At 41.5% G+C, this 20579-nt stretch overlaps 1 protein-coding gene across 3 annotated transcripts in view; it reads right to left on the reverse strand.

The window, feature by feature from the left end:
* MIPOL1 (mirror-image polydactyly 1) overlaps nucleotides 1-19714 on the reverse strand; it is a 303297-nt gene extending 283583 nt beyond the window's left edge. For all 3 annotated transcript variants that reach the window (XM_075926916.2, XM_075926909.2, XM_075926913.2), the window contains exon 1: nucleotides 19488-19714. The gene's annotated coding sequence lies outside the window, so the exon portion shown is untranslated. The remainder of the gene's footprint in view (nucleotides 1-19487) is intronic.
* Nucleotides 19715-20579: the final 865 nt, after the last annotated feature.

Genomic DNA, 20579 nt, shown 5'->3' on the forward strand with positions numbered 1-20579 from the left:
AGACATCATTTTGGACTTACAACAAATGCTTCTCAGATATTGGCTATGTCTAGACGGCAAGCCTCTTTCGAAAAAGCGCGTCTAGACTACAATACGCGGATCGGAAAATCGATCCGCTTTTTCGAAAAAGAGCGTCCTGACTGCTGGACGCTCTTTCGAAATTAAAAGCCACCCGGAACTGCTTCTACCAGGGCATGGGGGCAGCATTTCCTTCCGGGTGCTGCTGCCTGCCCTTTGCAGAGACGCATGGTTAAAGGGACGCCCCTGAACACCCGTTGCTCTGCTTCTGCAGCTGCCTTTGCTGTCCCTGTAGGAGGTAAGGAAGGCATTGCAGTGCTGGTTTGGAGTGCTCAGCTTCCTGGGACACCCCAGCAGGTTTTTTGTGTGGAGGTTTTTCTGTTTTAGACCCATTTTTTTTGGCATGGAGCCAGAGCTGCCCCTGGGCAGGCGATGGCCCCACGCCATCTTACTGCAAGTGTTGCTGCACCTGCATGACACAGTCATGAGGTTACTTCCCCATCTGGACCCAGACCAGAGGTACGAAGGGATCGTCCGTCATGCAGCCCCACTGCCCTTGCCTCCAAACTTCTTTGTGGACAGGCGTTTTTGGAGGCTTGACACCAGCTCTGACTGGTGGGACTGGCTCGTTATGCAGCTCTGGGATGACCAAGAGTGGCTACGCAACTTCCGGATGCGAAAGACCACTTTCCAGGAGCTGTGTACCTGGCTCGCCCCTGCTCTGCAACAGCAAGATACCCACCTGCGGCCCGCTATCCCCGTGAAAAAGAGGGTTGCCATTGCCCTCTGGAAGCTGGCAACCCCCGACAGCTACCGCTCCGTGAGACACCAATTTGGAGTGGGCAGGTCTACTGTTGGATACATCCTGATGGAGGTAAGTCATTGTCTGGGGACAGTCACAGTTTGGGGTGGGGGGAAGGGAGACTGTCAGGAAGGACAAAGTGGAGTGTGAGTGGGAGGGAGCTCCTCCACTCACCCTGAACTGCTGGGGGGGGAGGGGAATTCTGAGAAGGGGATTCCCGGGGTGTTTGAGAGGGAAGGTGAGTGGTGGGTTCTCCTCCTAAGAGATAAGGCACCCCTTCTAACATTTTGTTGTCTGTCTCGTTCTGCAGGTGGTGAGGGCCATCAATTCAGAGCTGCTGAACAGGCTCATCTGTCTACCAGATCTGGACAGCGTCATGGCTGGCTTTGCTGCCCTTGGCTTCCCGAATTGTGGAGGAGTGCTCGATGGGACACACATTCCAATCCGTGCACCGCCCCATCGAGCAGCCCAATTCATTAACAGAAAGGGCTACTTTTCTATGGTCCTCCAGGCCCTGGTTGACCATCGTGGCCAGTTTTCTGACATTTGTGTTGGGTGGTCAGGGCGGGCACATGATGCCCGCATCTTCAGGAACTCGTACCTCTACCGGAGTCTTTAGGCAGGAACATTTTTCCCACATCACAACTTTGCGTTTGGGGATGTGCACATGCCAGTGTGCATAGTGGCTGATGCCGCCTACACCCTGATGCCGTGGCTGATGAAGCCCTACACCGGCCACCTGGATGCGAGCAAGGAGCAGTTTAATGCTCACCTTAACCGGGCTCGCAACCAGGTGGAATGTGCGTTCGGACGTTTAAAAGACAGATTCCGGTGCTTGCTCACACGCCTAGACATGGGGGAGAGCAACATCCCTGAGGTGGTGGCCGCGTGTTGCGTTCTCCATAACCTAGTGGAGAGGAAAGGGGAGGCCTTCCTACCAGGGTGGGGTACAGGTGCTGATGGTCAGGAGAGGCACTTTGCCCAGCCCCGGACAACTGCTATCCGCCAGGCTCACCGGTCTGCTGTTTGCATACGGGAGGCCCTACGGGAGCAATTCTCAATTGGAGGCCACTGACTCTACTGAGGGGCTTCTGCCTGGGGACTGGGCCCTGGCCCAATAGAAGCTTCCCTCCACAACCCATCTCCTGACTCTGTTTGGCGAAATAATAAACACCAGGGTTTGTCTCAATATAATAAGTTCTGTGTTATTTTATTAAATATCACTCACTGGAAAATAGTATAACTGTTGCAAACATAAAAAAGCTTTTGTTCATTTTTGATGTAGAAAATATACTTTCATGCCAAACTATGTACAATAAACATTTTGTTGAACACTTTCCTTGTCATTTAACTGGGGTGATGGGGGTGCTTGAAACCTGGAGGGGGGAAGGGGACTTGAAACCTGGAGGGGGGAAGGGGATCAGGTTGCACGGTGCTTGCCTGATCTCAGTCTCCTGCTTGGGCCTCGTGTTCGGGGTCCACCATGGCCATGGGATCGGGTGGTGCACCTGTCGGTTGGCTGGATAACAGTGGGTAGGTGCTCTAGGGACTGGGAGGCCTGGGGGAGAGGAGGGCCAGGGGGAGAGAGGGGCTGGGGAACTGGGGGGGCTGGGGGAGAGGGAGGTCCAAGGGGGGAAAGGGATGCTGCTGTGGAAGGGGGGTTTGGTGGGGCAGGGTCATGGGGTGCTGGAGGAGCAGGACTAGGCACAGGAGCAGGCAAGCTGCAGACCTCCCTGAGAGTGGCACTCAGGGACGTGCGCTGCTGGACCAGCTCGTCCATCAGCCGGTCATGCCATCGATCCTCTGCCTCCGCCCTCTCTCGCAGGATGGAGTTGAGCTCCTGCACGGCCTCCACATGCTGCCTCAGGATGTCCGCATACACACGCCTGTGTCTGCGGCTCCCATGTCCCCGAGATGGAGGTGGGGCTGGGGTGCTGCGGCCCTCTTGCACGGCTGGTCCGGCTGTGGAGGAAAAGAGGAAGACACAACCAGTCCTAAACTGGACTATATAGCACTTAAAATACTAACAGGATGGTGTATTAGGGGGATGAGCTTTCGTGGGCCAGACCCACTTCCTCAGATCAGAGTAACACAGCTACATTTCTGTCACAATCAGTCATGTGTGCAACAGCTGTCCAAAAGGGCATGCCCTGTCCTTGAGACAGGGGAAATCAGACATTCTGAAGGTAACACTGTGTGTGACCTGGGCATCAGCCTGAGCATTACAGGTTTCCCTTGTGCATCACCCACTGTGCACCCACCTACCTCTCCCTCCCCCGGGTGTTATACAACCTCACTGCACTCACCTGCTGCTTCATCTCTGGCATCAGATGACACCTGGGAGGCCTCTGGGGTCTGTGTGACTGGCTCCAGGGTGAGGGTCGCCGTCTCCTCACTGTCCTCCTCTGGCACCATGTCCCCATCTCCAGACTGCTCTGGGTCCTGCTCTGGCGCGTCCACCACAGGGTCCGCCAAGCCTGACTGCATGAGACGCTGTGGTGTGCGTGCTTCACCACCACCCAGGATCTGGTCCAGCTCAGTATAATAGGGGCAGGAGTGGGGGGCTGCCCCAGAACGGGAGCTATCCTCCCTGGCCTTCACATACCCTTGGCGCAGCTCCTTAACTTTGGAGCGCACCTGGTCCTGGGTGCGGGGGTAGTGTCCTTTCTGGGCCAGGGCCTCTGCCATGCGGCCATAAATGTCCGCATTTCGCCGCCGGCTTTTTAGGGCTTGTAAGGTCTCTTCCTCTCCCCAGAGCTCGAGAAGGGTCTTGAGCTCTGGCCCAGACCATCATGGTGCCCGGCATTTGGAGACCTTGGTTGGGTCCCCAGAAGGCTCTCTAGAAGGGCCAGGAGGGTCTTGGGGCTGGGACATGCTGCACTTCACAAGCCGTGTGCTCTGGCTGCTTTGCTGCCACAAGTGGCTGTGAGGGTGCCTGTGCCTTTAAGAAATGGCTGCAGACAGGAACCAGAGACAGCAAGGCATGCCCCAGATTGTCCACCAGGGCTTCTTCCTGGAGGCCATTATTTTCGAAAAAATGGCCTCCCCGCGTCCACACACACCTATTTTCCAGAGATCTCCATCGAAAAAGGCGTTCTTCCTCGTGCAATGAGGTTTACCGCTGTCGAAAGAAAAGCCGCGTTCTTTTGATTTAATTTCGAAAGAATGCAGCTGTAGTCTAGACGCAGGTGAAGTTTTTTCGAAAAAAGGCTACTTTTTTCGAAAAAAACCCTGAGTCTGGACACAGCCATTATGACCAGGGCTTGACAAACGGTGGCGAAATCTGCTCGCCAGCCCCACACTGCCCACGCACAAGACCCACATTGTGCATTCATGCGCCGCCGGTAAACGGTGTGACCAGCTGAAATCTACTCAACACGGATGAGTAGATTCGGTGATTTGTTGAGCCCTGATTATGACTATGTACATATTTTCATAACTGCTATTCAGAGGATTGTATTCTGATGAATACAAAGTGTTAATTCAAGTGGACAAAACATGCTGGAGAACATGAGCGACCATTTAATCAACCTTTGACAAATGAGGTGGTGATTGTCATCGTGGGAAATGAATTTGAGAGACGCAATATCATCTTGGAGAAAAGAAACAACTGCAGAAAGTGGCAGAAAGTGACAGATCTTAGGATGCATTACAATACCCTCTCATTTTTTGGCAAGGAGAAGATGGCTATTAGATCAATCTAAATAATTTGAAAGTAACAAAAATCCCTATTGATGGAAAAAAAAAAGTATCAGAAATGAAATTTTATGCTAACAGAATAATGGTGCGAGCAGAAAATTATAATCACATTTTGAGGTACCATCAACTCTTCCATCAGTTTGTCGCTGATATGTATGCCAAGACCGAGAGTGAACAATTACTGTATATTCATTTAAATAAATTAAAAAAAAACAGAGTAGATGCATGTATTCACTTGAGAGATGCAATGGCTAATGACAGGAATACAAACAACCTTGGTCAATCAGTAATTCTACCAACAACATTTACTGGAAGCCCACGGTATATGGACAAATATACACAAGATGCTATGATATATGTCAGAAAATACGGTAGACCTGACCTATATGTGACGTTCACTTGCAATCTATAATGGCAAGAAATTCAAGCAGAGCTAATGACTGGCCAAACTTACTACAATCGGCATGATTTATTGGCAAGAGTCTTTAGGCTAAAACTTATAAAGCTCATGGATACCATTACCAAGGGTCATGTATTTGGACAAACTCGATGTCGGATGTACTCTATCGAATGGCAAAAGAGAGGACTACCGAATGCCTACATATTAGTATGGATGAAAGAAAAAATTAGGCCCAATCAAATAGATAGCTTAATTAGTGCAGAGTTACCTGATCCCGAACAAGATCCTATTCTGTTTGACCTAATTGTGAAAAACATGATACGCAGTCCATGCGGTAGTATCAATCCTAATTCTCCCTGCATGGTACATGGAAAGTGTGCCAAAAAAATACCCACGAAATCTTCAAGAAACTCAAACAGGAGAAGATGGATATCCTCTCTACAGAAAGAGGAAAGTAGAAGATGGTGGTTTTACAGCTAAAATCAAGATAAAAATTAATAACTCTTATCAAGAGACTAAAATCGACAAGTGGGTTGTACCATACTGTCCATTACTTTCTCGGATTTTTGCGGCGCATATCTATGTTGAGTATTGCAACTCAGTGAAGTCAATTAAGTACATATGCAAATACATAAACAAAGGCAGTGACCAAGCGATATTTGGCTTAGAAAGAGATGGAGCAGCTATCGATGACATTCAATGATACATAATGGGTAGATACATCAGCAGAAATGAGGCAGTTAGGCAAATTCTTGATTTTCTAATACATAAACGACATCCAACGGTAATGTATTTGGCTGTACATTTGGAAAATGGTCAACGTGTTTATTTCACAGAACTTAACTTACAGCAGAGAATCAGTGAACCACATAACACAACATTGACTGCATTTTTTTTTTACTCTGTCAACAAGATGACTTTGCCAAGATGCTACTATATTGTGATGGGTTCCATAGGAACCCATCACAAAAAGTTTTTAAATGCAGAATTCAAGGAACCACTGTACCTCGGTGGAATGGTGTGAAATATACAGACGCTATTGGTCGTGTCTATATTGTGAATCCAAATAATTTTGAATGTTTCTTTCTACGGATTTTGTTACATATTGTCAGAGGTCCTACTTCTTTTGAAGCTCTTAGAACTGTCAATGGACAAATATGTTCAACATTTCATGAGGCTTGCCAAATTAGAGGCCTGCCTGAAGATGATTCACATTGGAATGACAATGCTTGAAGCTGCCATTTCTCAATCACCTGCAAAATTGAGAAACCTTTTCACCATTTTGCTCACCACTTGCGGATTGTGTAATCCTAATCAGTTGTGGGAAACTCATAAAGAAAGCATGGTCAAAGACATTTTAATGCAAGCTCGCAGACAAAATCCTGGAATGGATTTGGTATACACATCTGATATTTTCAATCAAGCATTGATCCTCCTAGAAGACAAACTTCTGGAAGTGATTGGTAAGGATTTGAAGCAAGCAGGTTTTCCAACACCTCAAAGAGATGTGGATGATCGATTAAGCAGAGAAATGCTAAGAGAAACAAATTACGACACAGAAAAATTGGATCAAGATATATGAACAAATGAACCACTACTGGTCACTGATCAAAGATACGATTATAATGCTATCAGACTTGGTTTATAAGAAAACTGGAGGAATATTTTTCCTTGATGCACCAGGTGGAACAGGAAAGACATTTGTCATAAATTTACTTTTAGCCAAAATCAGGAAGCAATCGAAAATTGCAATTGCAATGGCTTCTTCCGGTATTGCTGCTACTTTACTTCATGGTGGTCGCACTGCTCACTCAACTCTCAAATTACCTCTTAATCTTTCACATACTGAAAATCCTCTATGCAATATCAGCAAAGAAACAGATCAAGCTAAGGTGTTACAAAATTGTGAACTTATTGTATGAGATCAGGAGCAGTCTGAGGCCGGCTGTGGCAGCTGGCGCCCCAGGTGGGCGGCGCCTCCCCACCCCCCGGCATGGCTGTCAATGGCCATGATTTTATCACGGGGCGCCCCGGTGCTGCGTGACATCATTATCAGGTGCCTGGGCCAGCAGCGCTCTAGGCAACTGCCTAGTTTGCCTAGGCTCATGGGCCGCCCCTTTATGGGATGAGTGTACAATAGCTCACAAACACACATTGGAGGCTCTAAATCGAACTCTTAGAGACCTGCGAAATAACCAGGCAGTTATGGGTGAAGTTGTTGTACTCTTAGCAGGTGATTTTCAACAAACACTACCTGTCATTCCGAAGGGAACAATGGCCGATGAACTTAAAGCTTGATCAAAATTTTCATACCTATTGAGATGTGTGTGAAGACTAGAAGTAAAAACCAACATGCGAGCTCAATTGCAGGGTGATGTGGCTGCTGGACAATTTGCTCAACAGCTGCTAACACTTGGCGATGGAAAATACCAATTGATCTGACAACTAGACTCATCAAAATTCCAAAAAATGTTTGCAATATAGTAGAATCTTCTGAAGCATTAGAAAACCATGTGTTTACAAACATTCAACATCATTTCAATGATCATAAATGGCTTTGTGAACGTGCAATTCTTGCTCCTAAAAATATCAGTGTGAATGCTATTAACCTACGAATACAACAACAGCTTCCCAGAGAAGCCACAACATACAAGTTGGTTGACACAGTTGTAAATAGAGACCAAGCAGTGTATTATTCCACTGAGTTTATACACTCCCGCAAACCTACTGGGATGCCATCTCACAATTTAGGGCTTAAAATTGGTTCTCCGATTATTCTTCTCAGGAATCTGGATGCACCAAGATTATGCAATGGGACAAGATTTTGTGTAAAAAAACATTAATGCCCCACGTGAGAGAAGCAGCAATTTTAACAGGTTGTGCGAAGGATGAGGATATATTTCTACCACGTATACCAATCATCCCTACTGATATGCCCTTCCAATTTAAACAGTTTCAATTTCCAATATGACTTGCCTTAGCAATGTCCATAAACAAAGTGCAAGGACAGTCACTTAAAATAGTTGGAATTGATTTGGAGACATCTTGCTTTTCACATGGACAACTCTATGTTGTGTGTTCAAGAGTTGGAAGTGGAAAAAATTTGTAAATATTTGTTAAGACTGAAACAAAAAATATAGTTTACAATAAAGTTTTTGATAACATGTAAAATTGGTTGTTTTATACTTTTTTAAAATATATTTTAATCTCTACAGAACTCACTGCAACTTTTCTACCATTCAAAAAACAATAATGGACTATTGTTTTTCTACATTTTGTTCCTCCACTTTCCCGAGCAACACCGGGTAACTCCAGCTAGTTCCTAAATGTAACTGGTTAATGACACTGTGCAATAGCATTGAATTGTGCTGTGAAAAAATCCCATAAAGATAATTTGCAGAACTATAACATGTGAGTAAAGGCAAGTGTGCTTCAAACATCAAAGAACTTAAAGACAAAGTTCTTAGGAAACTAACTTGTTCTTTACATTTCTTTTTGACAAATGCCCAAACATTGCTTTTCACTGTCTCATGTGTAACACCATGCCTGGAATTCACTTCCTGACACTACTTCAGCTTGCAATACTAGTCAACTAAATCCATAACTTTTGGGAATAAATTAATCCCTTGTTTTTGGAATACCAGATATTGCATAACACTGTTATTGCACAATACTGTTAGTCAGATCTAGGAAAACTGGGACACAATTTCCTGATTATTTGAATGACCAAAAGCAGCAAATGTGATGCACTATAATTTATTTTCAGACAACACTGAAATGGTCCAAATTTTAATAGTTTTAAACACTGATCTTTAGGATGGCAGCGTTTTTCAATCAATACTATATATTTACACTCTTTCAGACAGTATTTCAGTAGGTCCTCCTCCCCAGTAAAAACAGAGTGGTAGTGTCACTGTAACCACAACATTCTGCTCTTTAGATGCTGTTTCACTCTCATAATGTTAACACACAGAAATGGCACTATTTTGATCAATTAGTGCAATTCCCTTTGTGTTGACACTCCTAAATCAGCTTAAGAGTGACCAATATGGATTTAGCTTAATTTGGTAATAAGCCAAATTGATTCAAGTCATTCATGCTACTGACTTCTTAAATTGAGGGTATGAATATGCATCAGGCACAATAAAGTGCATAGTTTTTTGCTGACCTATTTTCTGTAGTTATATTCCGTTTTTCCAATTAAATACTCAATGGCTAAATTGATACTACAAACAGCCCTAGTTGTGTCAATGCAGGATCAGTGTCTTTAGTTTGTACACTACATTTCAAAATTGAAGTTTTAACATGTTGTATATAGTAAAAAATGCACTACAGAACCATAGGAATGAAAGCACTCACATATAGGAGGTTTTTTGGGAGGGGAGGAGAGTGGATAACCAGTATTCTAATGTTATTTTAGAGATCCACTGTTGGCACATAGCTCCATCTAGTGTTTAAAGATACTAAAAATATATCAAAAAAAGCTATATTTTTTAAAGATGTTTTTAACAGTTCAGCACCCTCAGAAAAACTCCTGAAGGAAAGAAAAAAAAGTAAGTGACATTCTTCATCGGTCTGTGATCTCCTTTGTTGCTCTCAGAAAATGTATTCTCAACATGTATTTCAAGAAGCTCCTAACCACCACAATTAGTCTAATAGTTATCCAAATCAAGACATGAAAACAAGCATAAAGTATTCATTCCTCATGCTCATGTAAACTTCATATATCTCAGAAAAATACGTATGACAGATAACTTATTTGCAAAGTAGCATTGTTCTAGACACATATGCATTTCATTTCTTCAAATTTACAAAAATGTAAATGCATCAACATCATGAATTTTAAAAGTGAAAATATAATCTCAATTTATTATTTTTCCTCATAAGGAAAAATATGTGCCACATTTGTTTTCACCTGCTATTTGGTAACACAATAAATCAGAGAACTGGGGTGGGAGGTAGATGATCAGATCACTACTTAACACACTTCCAGGTTGGGGTTGTTGCGGTTTTTGTTTGTTTTTTGTAGGGAAGGGGATTAACAAAGAAACATCTCTCAAGATTAATGTAAGCAATGTTGGCATTTTAAAATTATTGCAGTTCATTATTAAAAATATTTAAAGTGTGACTAGCAAAAATAGTAACATTATTTTATGCAGTGTTCCTTTAAGGAACAGTGAAATTAGGATGTATTCTACTTCACAAGGATATAGGTGTGGATCTATATCCTTTTTCATGATCTATAGTCAGGTGCAAATACAAATGCTTAACTTTAGCGTTCCTGTGGTCTAATAAAAACAAACAGCTTTTGAGACAGAGCCAAGAAAGCAGATTTATAAAATGTTGTATGTTTGCTTTTCTTTAAAGATAAATCACAAGAACTGAAATGTTTAACTGCATCTTTATATTTATTTTTTAACATTCTTAATTTAGAATGTCAACAAGCTCATGAAATCTTGACATAAGCAACAAAAACAACTGATTATGGTTGAAAACAGACTAAAATCAAATAGCTACATATTTGAATGGTTTACTTTGATACTATTAAGCAATGTATCCAATAGAATATTAACTTTATTACACATCTAAAGATAATACTTGTGATAACACAAGCAATTTAACCTGAGAAAATTTTTTTGAAGATATAAGTGATGGGATTGTTTTACCAGGCATTAAACTACACAATGTTATTAGTGTTATCTATAATGAATACATTTACATCCTAATATATTTAGAAGGTGTAAGTGCACACACACAGAAAAATACCACACTTACATATACACACCTTCTTTAGTTACCAAACAATATCTAGATAACATGGAGTATCTGAATTATTCCCACAAAAGCAAGAAAACTATTTAAAAGTTGAAATCCTGGATTTACACTGCAGAATTCACAAAACCCATTCAAGTCACTGGGATTTTTTCTGCTGACTTCAGTGGACTTTGGATCAGGTCATAAGACTTAAATTAAGAAGTGCCTTTTTAAAATAAGTCCATATTTACTGTATATTTTCTTTAATTTGTGGTATTCATCATAATATTGTACTAATCTTTTATTCCTCCAGGATAACCCCGGAGGATTGGCAACACAAGCTGTGTACAAGTGTTGACATCAAGGCAATAAATGGCATCACCATGTGCACCTTGCACTCTTCCCTTCTAATCCATCTCAGCCAGAACTATTTTCTCTTTTCTTAAAAATGTACAAAATACACCGTTCAACATGGCACACATGCTTACACAGTAAGCTTCTAAACATTTTTCAATTAAAACACCACTACTTTTCAGAAAGTGAGACATTACAAATTTAGTTTTTTTGCATGATGTCTAGTACTTGGAACATTTAGTCCAGGACAAGTAAAAGATTTAGCATTTAGTACCTCAGGTCTAACAATAATTGCTTTATACAATAACACGTAACACACAGGCTAAGTGTGTCATACTCCCCTCTAGTGACTAGTAGAATTTAGTATTGTTCCTCAATAACAGAGCTACTCCTTTGGTTCAAATGGTAGAGAGGCCTGTGCTTTTGGTGCTGATGGCCTCATGTTGAATTCCAAGTGACAATCTATGGGAAGGTTAATTCAAATAATAGAGCAGGTTCACTCTACTGTTTGATGGATCAAAAGATAAAAGATGACATATAGAATAAGTGTGTTAGTGCTTATAGACACAATATAAAGGCTTATGTCGTAACTAAATATACAGAAGTAAGGCTTCCAAAACATACATTTTTTAAAAGCAGGATATTAATACTCATGTGTCTAAGCAAGTTCTTAAGCAGCAACTGCACCATCACACAAACAGAATAAAATTAATTAAAATAAAATATGTATTCCAAACCAAATAAAGTTACTTGAGCAAATAACACCTTCTTCCAGTGGTTGGTAAGCAATTCATGCATGGATGAACACTTTCTGCATGTAGAATGGCTCGTGAGCAATTCCTACTTCTGAAATGTTTATATAAGAATCCTGCTGCGATAAACTAAAAAGCCACGGAGTGGTGTGCTTGTACCAGCAAAACAACACATGAATGCAAGCCTTCCCCAATGTTATTTTAATCCATTCCAACTCTGCTGGAAACAACCACTTCTCTGTATATAAACTTGTCTTTCTGCCAAGCAAGTTCTTAAAATTAAGCTAATCTATAATACAAAAGGGAAAACGGTCAAAATGTAAAATAGGTGCAATATTTCATTCTTATATCACAAATATTTTTAATACATCCACAAATGGGGCAGTCTTCTCACTAGCTGATGTAGTATAATACAAACAAAGAAGGGGTTAATACTTGAATCCTGCACTTAGTATATACTGCTGAATGTAGTACTGCAGGTAAACTGAAGTGGACCTTAATTCTCTTAAAGAAAACAAATTGATGTAATTAATACAACACAAATTAAGACCCCAGTCCTGCAAAGATTTATGCATTGAAAATTGGAATGCAGCACAACTTTTTAATTGTACAAATTATGTGACAAATTTAAAAAATTAAAATTCATACATATCCATTAGTATGCTTGAAAGAGCCTTATTGTGCTTCTCTCAACCCAATCTAAGTTTGGTACCACTTGATAAATCAGTATCTGTAAAATGTGTAAGGAATCTATTCCATTGAAAAATTTTATTAAGATGTTCAGCACTTTTTAGAGCAAGAAGAAATCATTAGAATACCTCCGTATTTTCTAAATATTATTTAAAACTCAGCCAATTTATTTCAAATACCCCAATTCTGGATCACAGGAGAAACTTTCTATTAAACTCCCTTGCATTTATGCAAAAAAGATTACTCAATCTCAGATGAAGTTTGGATACAAACTAAAACACTAACAGCAGATACTGTCTTCTCCCCTCCCCCACAAAAAAACCCCCCAGACTATTCAGTCCTGAACTTTATAAGTGGCATTGCTCAGCAAGGAATTAAACGTTTTCCCCATTTTATTAATATATTCATTTATACTAGTAGTAAAGAATTTAGATTTTGCCTTTTTGTCAGATAGAAATGCATAAAATTTAGTTTACTGCAAGTTTGGTTCCATATTCAAATGAACATATTACACAATGTCAAGATCCTGCCTTCAGTGGAGTTAGCCAGGATGAAAGTAAGAGTTGATTTTGGCCATTATGTTGTTATGTGGAGCTCCTTGGCTCATTTTGGTAAATTCTAGATCGTTAAACTGTAATGACCACCAGGTGATGAATCTATTACCAATTATTTCTTCCACACCTAGGACACAATCCCACATTATTGGAATTGATGGGAGTTTTGCCATTAAATTGAAAATAAAGATCTTAATTGACTAGTTCAATTACTATAAATTGTGATATGCATATCAATTTTCCTCACTAGGAAGAAGATATCAACCGAGATCTAGAACAACAGTCTAGTACACTTATTCTCTACAAAAAACAGAAAACAATATTTTGGTAATATCTGTGTCTATACCTGTAAATAAAATTACGACAAAATTATGTGACTCTTTTCGATACTGAATATTTTAAATGAAGTCCAGAAACAAGAAAGGCAATTATTCCTTGTGCTCTTTTTCAGCCTATCTTTTTCTTCTGCTTGTAAAGTGAGATGATAAACTACATTTTGAAAGTAAAGCTCTGCATATAACCATTATCTCTTTAATGCAAATAAATCTTCTTTTTGAAAGAATATTTTCATTAATTTTACATACACCAAAGAAAGAGTATGGTTCCAACTTCAGAATCAATTCAATTGTACATTATCCTCCCTCCCTCCTTCAGAAATGAGAAAGAAAGATTTTACTTCTATGAATTCATAGTTAAAGAAATGAACACAAAAATTAACTAAATTTAAAAATTAGTCATGATTAATTGCACTTTTAAATATCATTGTTAAACAATGGAATACCAATTTATGATAAATATTCTGGATGTTTTTCTACATTTTCATATATACTGATTTAAATTACGACAGAATAAGTGTATTGTGCTCACTTTATAGGATTTTGGATTACAAATGTTTGTCACAATGAAACAAATGAAATTTGCTCTTTCATAATAAGGAGATTGCGCTGTTTACAAATGTAGATTTTTCCCCACATAACTTTATTCAAAAACAAAACAACGTGAAACCTTATAGCCGACAAGTCCACTCGGTCCTACTTCTTTTTAAACAAATTACTATGGCTATGTCTACACTGCAAGCTTCTTGCACAAGAACATCTGTTCTTGCGCAAAAACATGCGGAGTGTCCACACTGCAAGCCTGTTCTTGAGCAAGAAAGTTTACAGTAGATCATCAGAAGAGAGGGCTTTTTGCGCAAGAGTTATTCCTCTCCCCATGAGGAATAAGTGTGGATGGGAACATTTTAAAATGGCCACCAGAGCTTTCTTGCACAAGAGAGCGTCCACACTGCCACGGATGCTCTTGCACAAAAGTATATCTCTTGAGCAAAAGCACATGGCAGTGTGGACGCACTCTTGCAATGGACGCAACAACTTTTGCACAAGAACTCTTGCACAAGCAGCCTACAGTGTAGACATAGCCTAAAAGAAACAAGTTTGTTGATATTTACAGAAGGTAAGACTGCCCACTTCTTATTTACACTTGAAACTAAAAGTGAGAAGAGACATGTGTGTAACACTCTTGTAGCTAGGGTTGCAAGATATTTATGAGTCAGATATGTTAAACATTTGTACATCCTTTCATACTTAGGCTTCTGGATTGCACCTTTTTTTTTTTTACAATGCAAATATTTGCAATAAAAATAATTATATAAAGTAAGAACTGCACATTTTGTATTCTGTGCTGTAATTATATTTGAAAGTGTAGAAAAATATCAAAATGTTTATCATACATTTAAAGTTATTCTATTATTGTTTTTACAGCATGATTAAACTGAGATTAGTTGCAACTTTTTTTTAAATCTCACAATTTAGATGTTTTTAATCATTTGATAGAATAATTTCTTTAACCATTTGGCTGTAAAATAATTTGCTAAAAGCACTATGAATAGTAGCCACTGTCAGACAAATTACAGTACAGGTTGTACATCTCTTAACCAGGACTCTGTAGTCCAGCAGGATGCCAGACGTTCCTGGACCACAAAGCCCAGGTATAGGGAGGTTGGGCTGTGAGGCAGGAGCTGCGGGGGAGAGGGGACAGCAACTCAATCGGGAGCCTGGGGTCGGAGAAGAGTTCCAGCCCCTGCGGCTACACAGTAGCATGAGGCCGGCAGTGACCACTGCAGAGCTCTGGCCCTGGCAACAGCCATGGCGCTCCAGCCTGGGGAGCCAAGGCTAGGCAGGCAGCAGCAGGGCCAGGATGGTGCTCTAGCCAGGGACAGCAGGGTAGCATGGGCCTGCTGGGAACGACCTCCCCTGGACCAGCAAATCCCCTTGGTTGGGACCTGTCAAGCCCCAACGGTGCCAGACAAGGGAGGTACAATCTGTATTATCTGCATAATTTCAGTTAAGACTCAATTCCTCTGAAAAGTAAAAATTAATCTGGTAATTTATTCATTGAGATTCAGCCAATTCCCGTGACACACGATATTATGCAAGTTATTTTCATATGCTGTTTTCATGCTGTTTACTGATACACACACCTTTTTGGAAACATAAGACTGACCTAAGATTGCTGTGTGCTGACTAAAATTAAACCCTACAAATTAGTCTGCCAGGTAGCATTCAATGCTATAGTTAAGCACATGGAAGCATTTTAATCCACTGAGAATAAATGTTAAAAATCTTTGAATTTGCTCTACATTTTGATTAAGATATCTTCAGTTGCATTGTAAGCAGTTGATGCAATACAAAAATTTACAAGCCATCGTAATTAAATTTACTTCAACATCAATATTATTTCTGATTCTAAGTATCAAGAAAGCCACAAACAGCTCTGGAGTACATATCTGTTAGTATTTGGTATATGTGGCCACATATCTTCTTAATAGGGATGTAAAATCTCATTTAAAATGTTAACCAGTTAAACTAAATGGAGCATGCCCTGACCCATGGGTGCAGTTGGGCCAGGCGCCAGTAAGAGTGATGCTTACTGGGTAACCCATTAATCAGTTATCTGTTTACATCCCTACTCCTTAAGTGCTTGTACAGCACCTATTACAAGGGGGGCAGAACTGTAGTAAACTCCCAAGCAATTGTTAAGTTTTCTCTTCTACTGGATCTACACAAATCAACACATACTAAAACTTCAGCCAAAGTTGTTTAGCTCACTAAGATCAGTGAGGATAATTCAAATATCACTTCTTGCCATCTTCAAATTCATATTGCTTTTGCTATTCTAATTTTAAGCTATTTAGATGTAGCCATATAATGTTATAACAACATGCCTAAGCCCATCCACTGAATATATTACCGATTAATGTTTCTATTACACTCATTTTGCTGTTGAGTCCTAGTTAGTGCATGGGAATCCACATCAAATAATTACTATCAAATTTGGTAATGAAAGGCACTCTTGATGATAGTTTGTACAAACCAGCGTATAAAGTGCTTTAACTATAAAAAGTGGATATATTGTACATGCTAAGGAGTAAACTTTATCAGCCAACAGCATAGTCATTGCCTATCATGCTTACAGTTAGGCCCCCAGCAGCACTGAGGCATACTGATGCAGAGAGAGAGAGGGCTTGCCATGATGTCTTCCATGCTTTACCTGTTCCGCAAATAAACTGAACTTCTCAATCTCCAGTGATGTTTAAACAACATTTCACAAATACTGTAGTTTAATTTTAAAGAGAAGGGGAAACCAGAAATCCTCTTTTCACCAATATTGAGCTGTTGAAAATATGACGACATGTACTTAAACTTAATCTAGAATCAATTTTTCAAATTAATTTTAACATGAGAACATAAGAATGGCCATACCTGGTCAGACTAAAGGTCCATCAAGCCCACTATCCTGTCTTCCAGCAGTAGCCAATGCCAGATGCCCCAAAGGAAATGAACACAAAAGGAAATCATCACAATTGCTCTCCTGTCATCCATTCCAGTCTCTGACTAACAGAGGCTAGAGACACCATTCCTACCCATCCTGGCTAATAGCCATTGATGGACCTAACCTCCATGAACGTATCTAGTTTTTGAACCCTGTTAAAGTCCTGATCGTCACAACATCCTCTGTCAAGGAGTTCCACAGGCTGACTGTGTGCTAAATGAAGAAAAACTTCATGTTATGGGAACAAGTAAATAATTTTCCTTATTCACTTTTTCCATTCCGGTCATGATTTTATAGACCTCTATTATATCCCCCCCAATCTCCTCTTTCTAAGATGAAAAGTCCAAGTCTTTTTAAGCTCTCTTCATATGCGACCCATTCCAAACTCCTTATCATTTTTGTTGCCCTTTTCTGAACCATTTCCAATGCCAATACATCTTTTTAAAATGAGGCAACCACATTTGTACGCAGTATTCAAGACGTGAACGTACCATGGTTTTAGAGTTTAAAATGTTTGCTAACCCACACAAGTGAAAGGAAGCCCCAGCACAGACTTCAGAGGTTTGAGCTAATGTGTTATGTGCTATGCTTTTGTATTTTTGGTTGATCCCATGAAATATATTTTACTGCTGTCATTTGTCCACAAATGTAACTGATTCCTACCCACATACAATACTACAAGAACAGCCTAGCCTGGTGATTCTGAGCTGCTGGAGCTGGGGATATAACTCAAATGCATTTGACTACATAAAATTATGGGTAACAGTTGAGACAAATATTTAAATTCCCAACCTCCTGCAGCAGAAGGCAAGAGCAATAAACAAATCAAGCAAAAGCAATAAAAATTATAAACTCTGGATTTATGAAAACTAAAAATATACATTGTCTAAGTAACAATTAAAGATGGTGCTTGGCACAGACTTCACTGAACGATGCATTTCAGAATTTCACAGCACCACATCTTATGTTGAGACGCAGTAATTTTAAATAGTTACATGATTGGTCTAAAAAAAAAAAAACAGGCACGGAGAAGAACTCATGGAAAGAATATAGCATGATAGCTGGGAGTAACAGCAGATTAAATTTAGAAAGGTAAAATTCAGTCTGACTTATCAAGGAAAATTTCTCTGCAGTGAGATCTATTAGCGTGGTCCCATTACTTACGACATTTTCAGCTAAACTAGACACAGCACTAGAAATATATACAAAATAGTAATCACTCATGTGTTGGCCAGGAGATGGGTTGCATACCCGATTATTTTAGGCCTTTTCCATCTGTAAATTATAGATCTCTATTTACATCTTACTTAACTCCTCCTCTCTCCAGTATATTTGACAGCTTGCCTCTTCCAGCTGCCAGGGTGACTGTCAGAGTGAAGTCAGTGCTGGTCCCTATACTAGTAGTGATGACTGTTAGTGTCAATATCATTGTCCCTGAGCTTAAAGTGTGTCACTTCTTGCTTTCAGTGTAACCTCACTAATCTGCATGAACTGCATTACTAAATTTATTTTTTTTAATGTTACTCACTATCACAGAATGTATTGCTTGGTTTGGCAATTAGGGTTTAGTTTAATTTTGAATTTTAAAACTTCATAAAATATGAATGAGACCACAGCGGTATAAGTTATGAAGATTTAGTAATACAGGCCTATCCCACAATGCTCTTGTGTAAAGTGGGGAGAGACTAGTATTATACGCAAATTACAAAATATACTGGCAAGTTTGCAAAATATAGGTGCAGTGGAACTTCACGCATTCTGTATTGACCAGTCCCAGTACCCTCCCAGCCCCAGAGTTACTTCCAGATCTAGCTCACTCCTGGAAGAATAGTTTAATGGCCCTTTGGAATCAGAGTGATCTCTTCTAATCAAGATAAAGACGGTATATAAGCACACAGGGCTCTTTTACATCCTCCTACTCCCTGCAAATTGTTACATAATACTCAGAATAAGGACCTTCTCTCTGAGCCTCCAATATCTAACCAATGAAGCTAGTACTTTCTGGAATGTCTCTCCACAACCATGTCACACTTCAAGTCACTTTTTTTTGGTTCCACTCTCTCTGTATATATAGGTGATCTGAAGGCTGGATTAAGACGCCTGGGGACTGATATCCTGCATTCACAGGGACAGAATCGACACAACACAGGTTTCCTCACAAGCGGCTAGGAGGACTGAGTACCTCCAGAGGTTAGAGAGTAGGTCAGTTGCTACAGCCCACATATCCTTTACCTCTAATAATGACAGCAGTAATCTTTTGTGACGGGCGCACTATGAAACAGTTGACTTGGCCCACCCGTGCCCACAGGCCAAACAGAATTCTGTAACGCACTGGGCAAGGCAGGGCAGGGAAGCAGAGGCAGAGAGTTGTTGGAAAGACAGCGCACGTGCAGCCGTCTCGTGTGTGAGCGTGGTCCTGCTGAGCACAGGACGCAGTGAACACAGCCCCCTGGTCTGCTCGCAGCACACAATCCAACAGACACATGCCCCACTGGAGCCCAGCCCAGGGTCTCCCCACAGGCAACGTGTGAGCAAATCCTAACTCCAGCACAGCAACTCCAAGAATCCTACACACGCAGCGCCAGGCCCCCCAGATTAAGCTGCCTGGTGAAATGCTCCTGGGAGCCAATTACCTGTGTCCTCCTCCTACGGCTTGTGCCACGCACCCCAAAGAGGAGACACTGCTCTGCGCGTGCCCACAGCCCCCCTCTGCCGCCGGCCCGGCCCGACAAACAAAGCCCCGAGCGCAGGCGGGCAAGGGCAGCGGGCGCGCCCTGGCGACACCGATGGGGAGGAAACACACAGCCCACGGGAGCGCGCAAAGGCGAGCTCCCGCAGGTCAGGAGGAGCAAACAGCACAGCCGGGGGTGGGAGGCGGAGCTAGACACTGGGCGGGATTTGATCAGCTGGTCACCGAAGCGAGCGACGAAGGGGGGGGGGGGGGGGGTTGGAGCTTTCGGTGGACGCTTCTAGCGGGGGAATTTGGGTGATTGCTACTGACTTGCTGCTTTGGGGCGCGCTGTGGTGGGGAACTTAGGGGGAAGGGATGCAAAGGCGTGGGAGTTGGCTAATAGGCTGGAGCACACTAAGGCTTTTGGGGGAGGAGAACAGTTCCTGTGCTTGTCTGCCTTGTGTTTGTTGTTGTGTTGCTGGTGTGGTTTGCTTTGACTTGAAGAATCTGATGTGTTTTTTCCAATGAGGGAGAGGGGGAGCGACTGTTGTACTTGTTTCTGAAAGGATAGAATGGGGGCCCTGACGTAAGCTGTTTTCAAGAATAAAGTTAGTTGAATAATGAATGTGTAGTGGTGATTATTCACTGACTAATGGTATCACTAAGGCAACTAATAATTTGGTATCAGGCCCTTTGTAAGCCCTGGCCTAGCTGTTCTGACTTTTTTTTTTTTTTTTTTCAAAAATGGGCACTTGTCTTCAGGCTTGCTGATGGGGCAAAAGAGGCAATTGTCCCAGGGTTTTTAGAATTGCTGGGCTTTGGGACGCTTGGCCACCACTGCCACTACCACAGGAGCAACAGCAGCTGTAGCCCCAGGCTGTTTAAATCACTCTGGCTATTTCTACACTGGTGGATTCTTGTGCGCAAGAACAGCTGTTCTTCCGCAGAGCATCCACACTGCCCGCCAGCTCTTTCGCAAGATTTACAGTACAGCATGGTTAGAGAGGGCTTCTTGCATAACAGCTACGCTCTTTTCTGACAGGCGTAAGCCCTC

The sequence above is a fragment of the Pelodiscus sinensis genome, chromosome 5 (assembly GCF_052426305.1).
Source record: "Pelodiscus sinensis isolate ZL-2025 chromosome 5, ASM5242630v1, whole genome shotgun sequence".
NCBI classification, from domain to species: Eukaryota; Metazoa; Chordata; order Testudines; family Trionychidae; genus Pelodiscus; species Pelodiscus sinensis.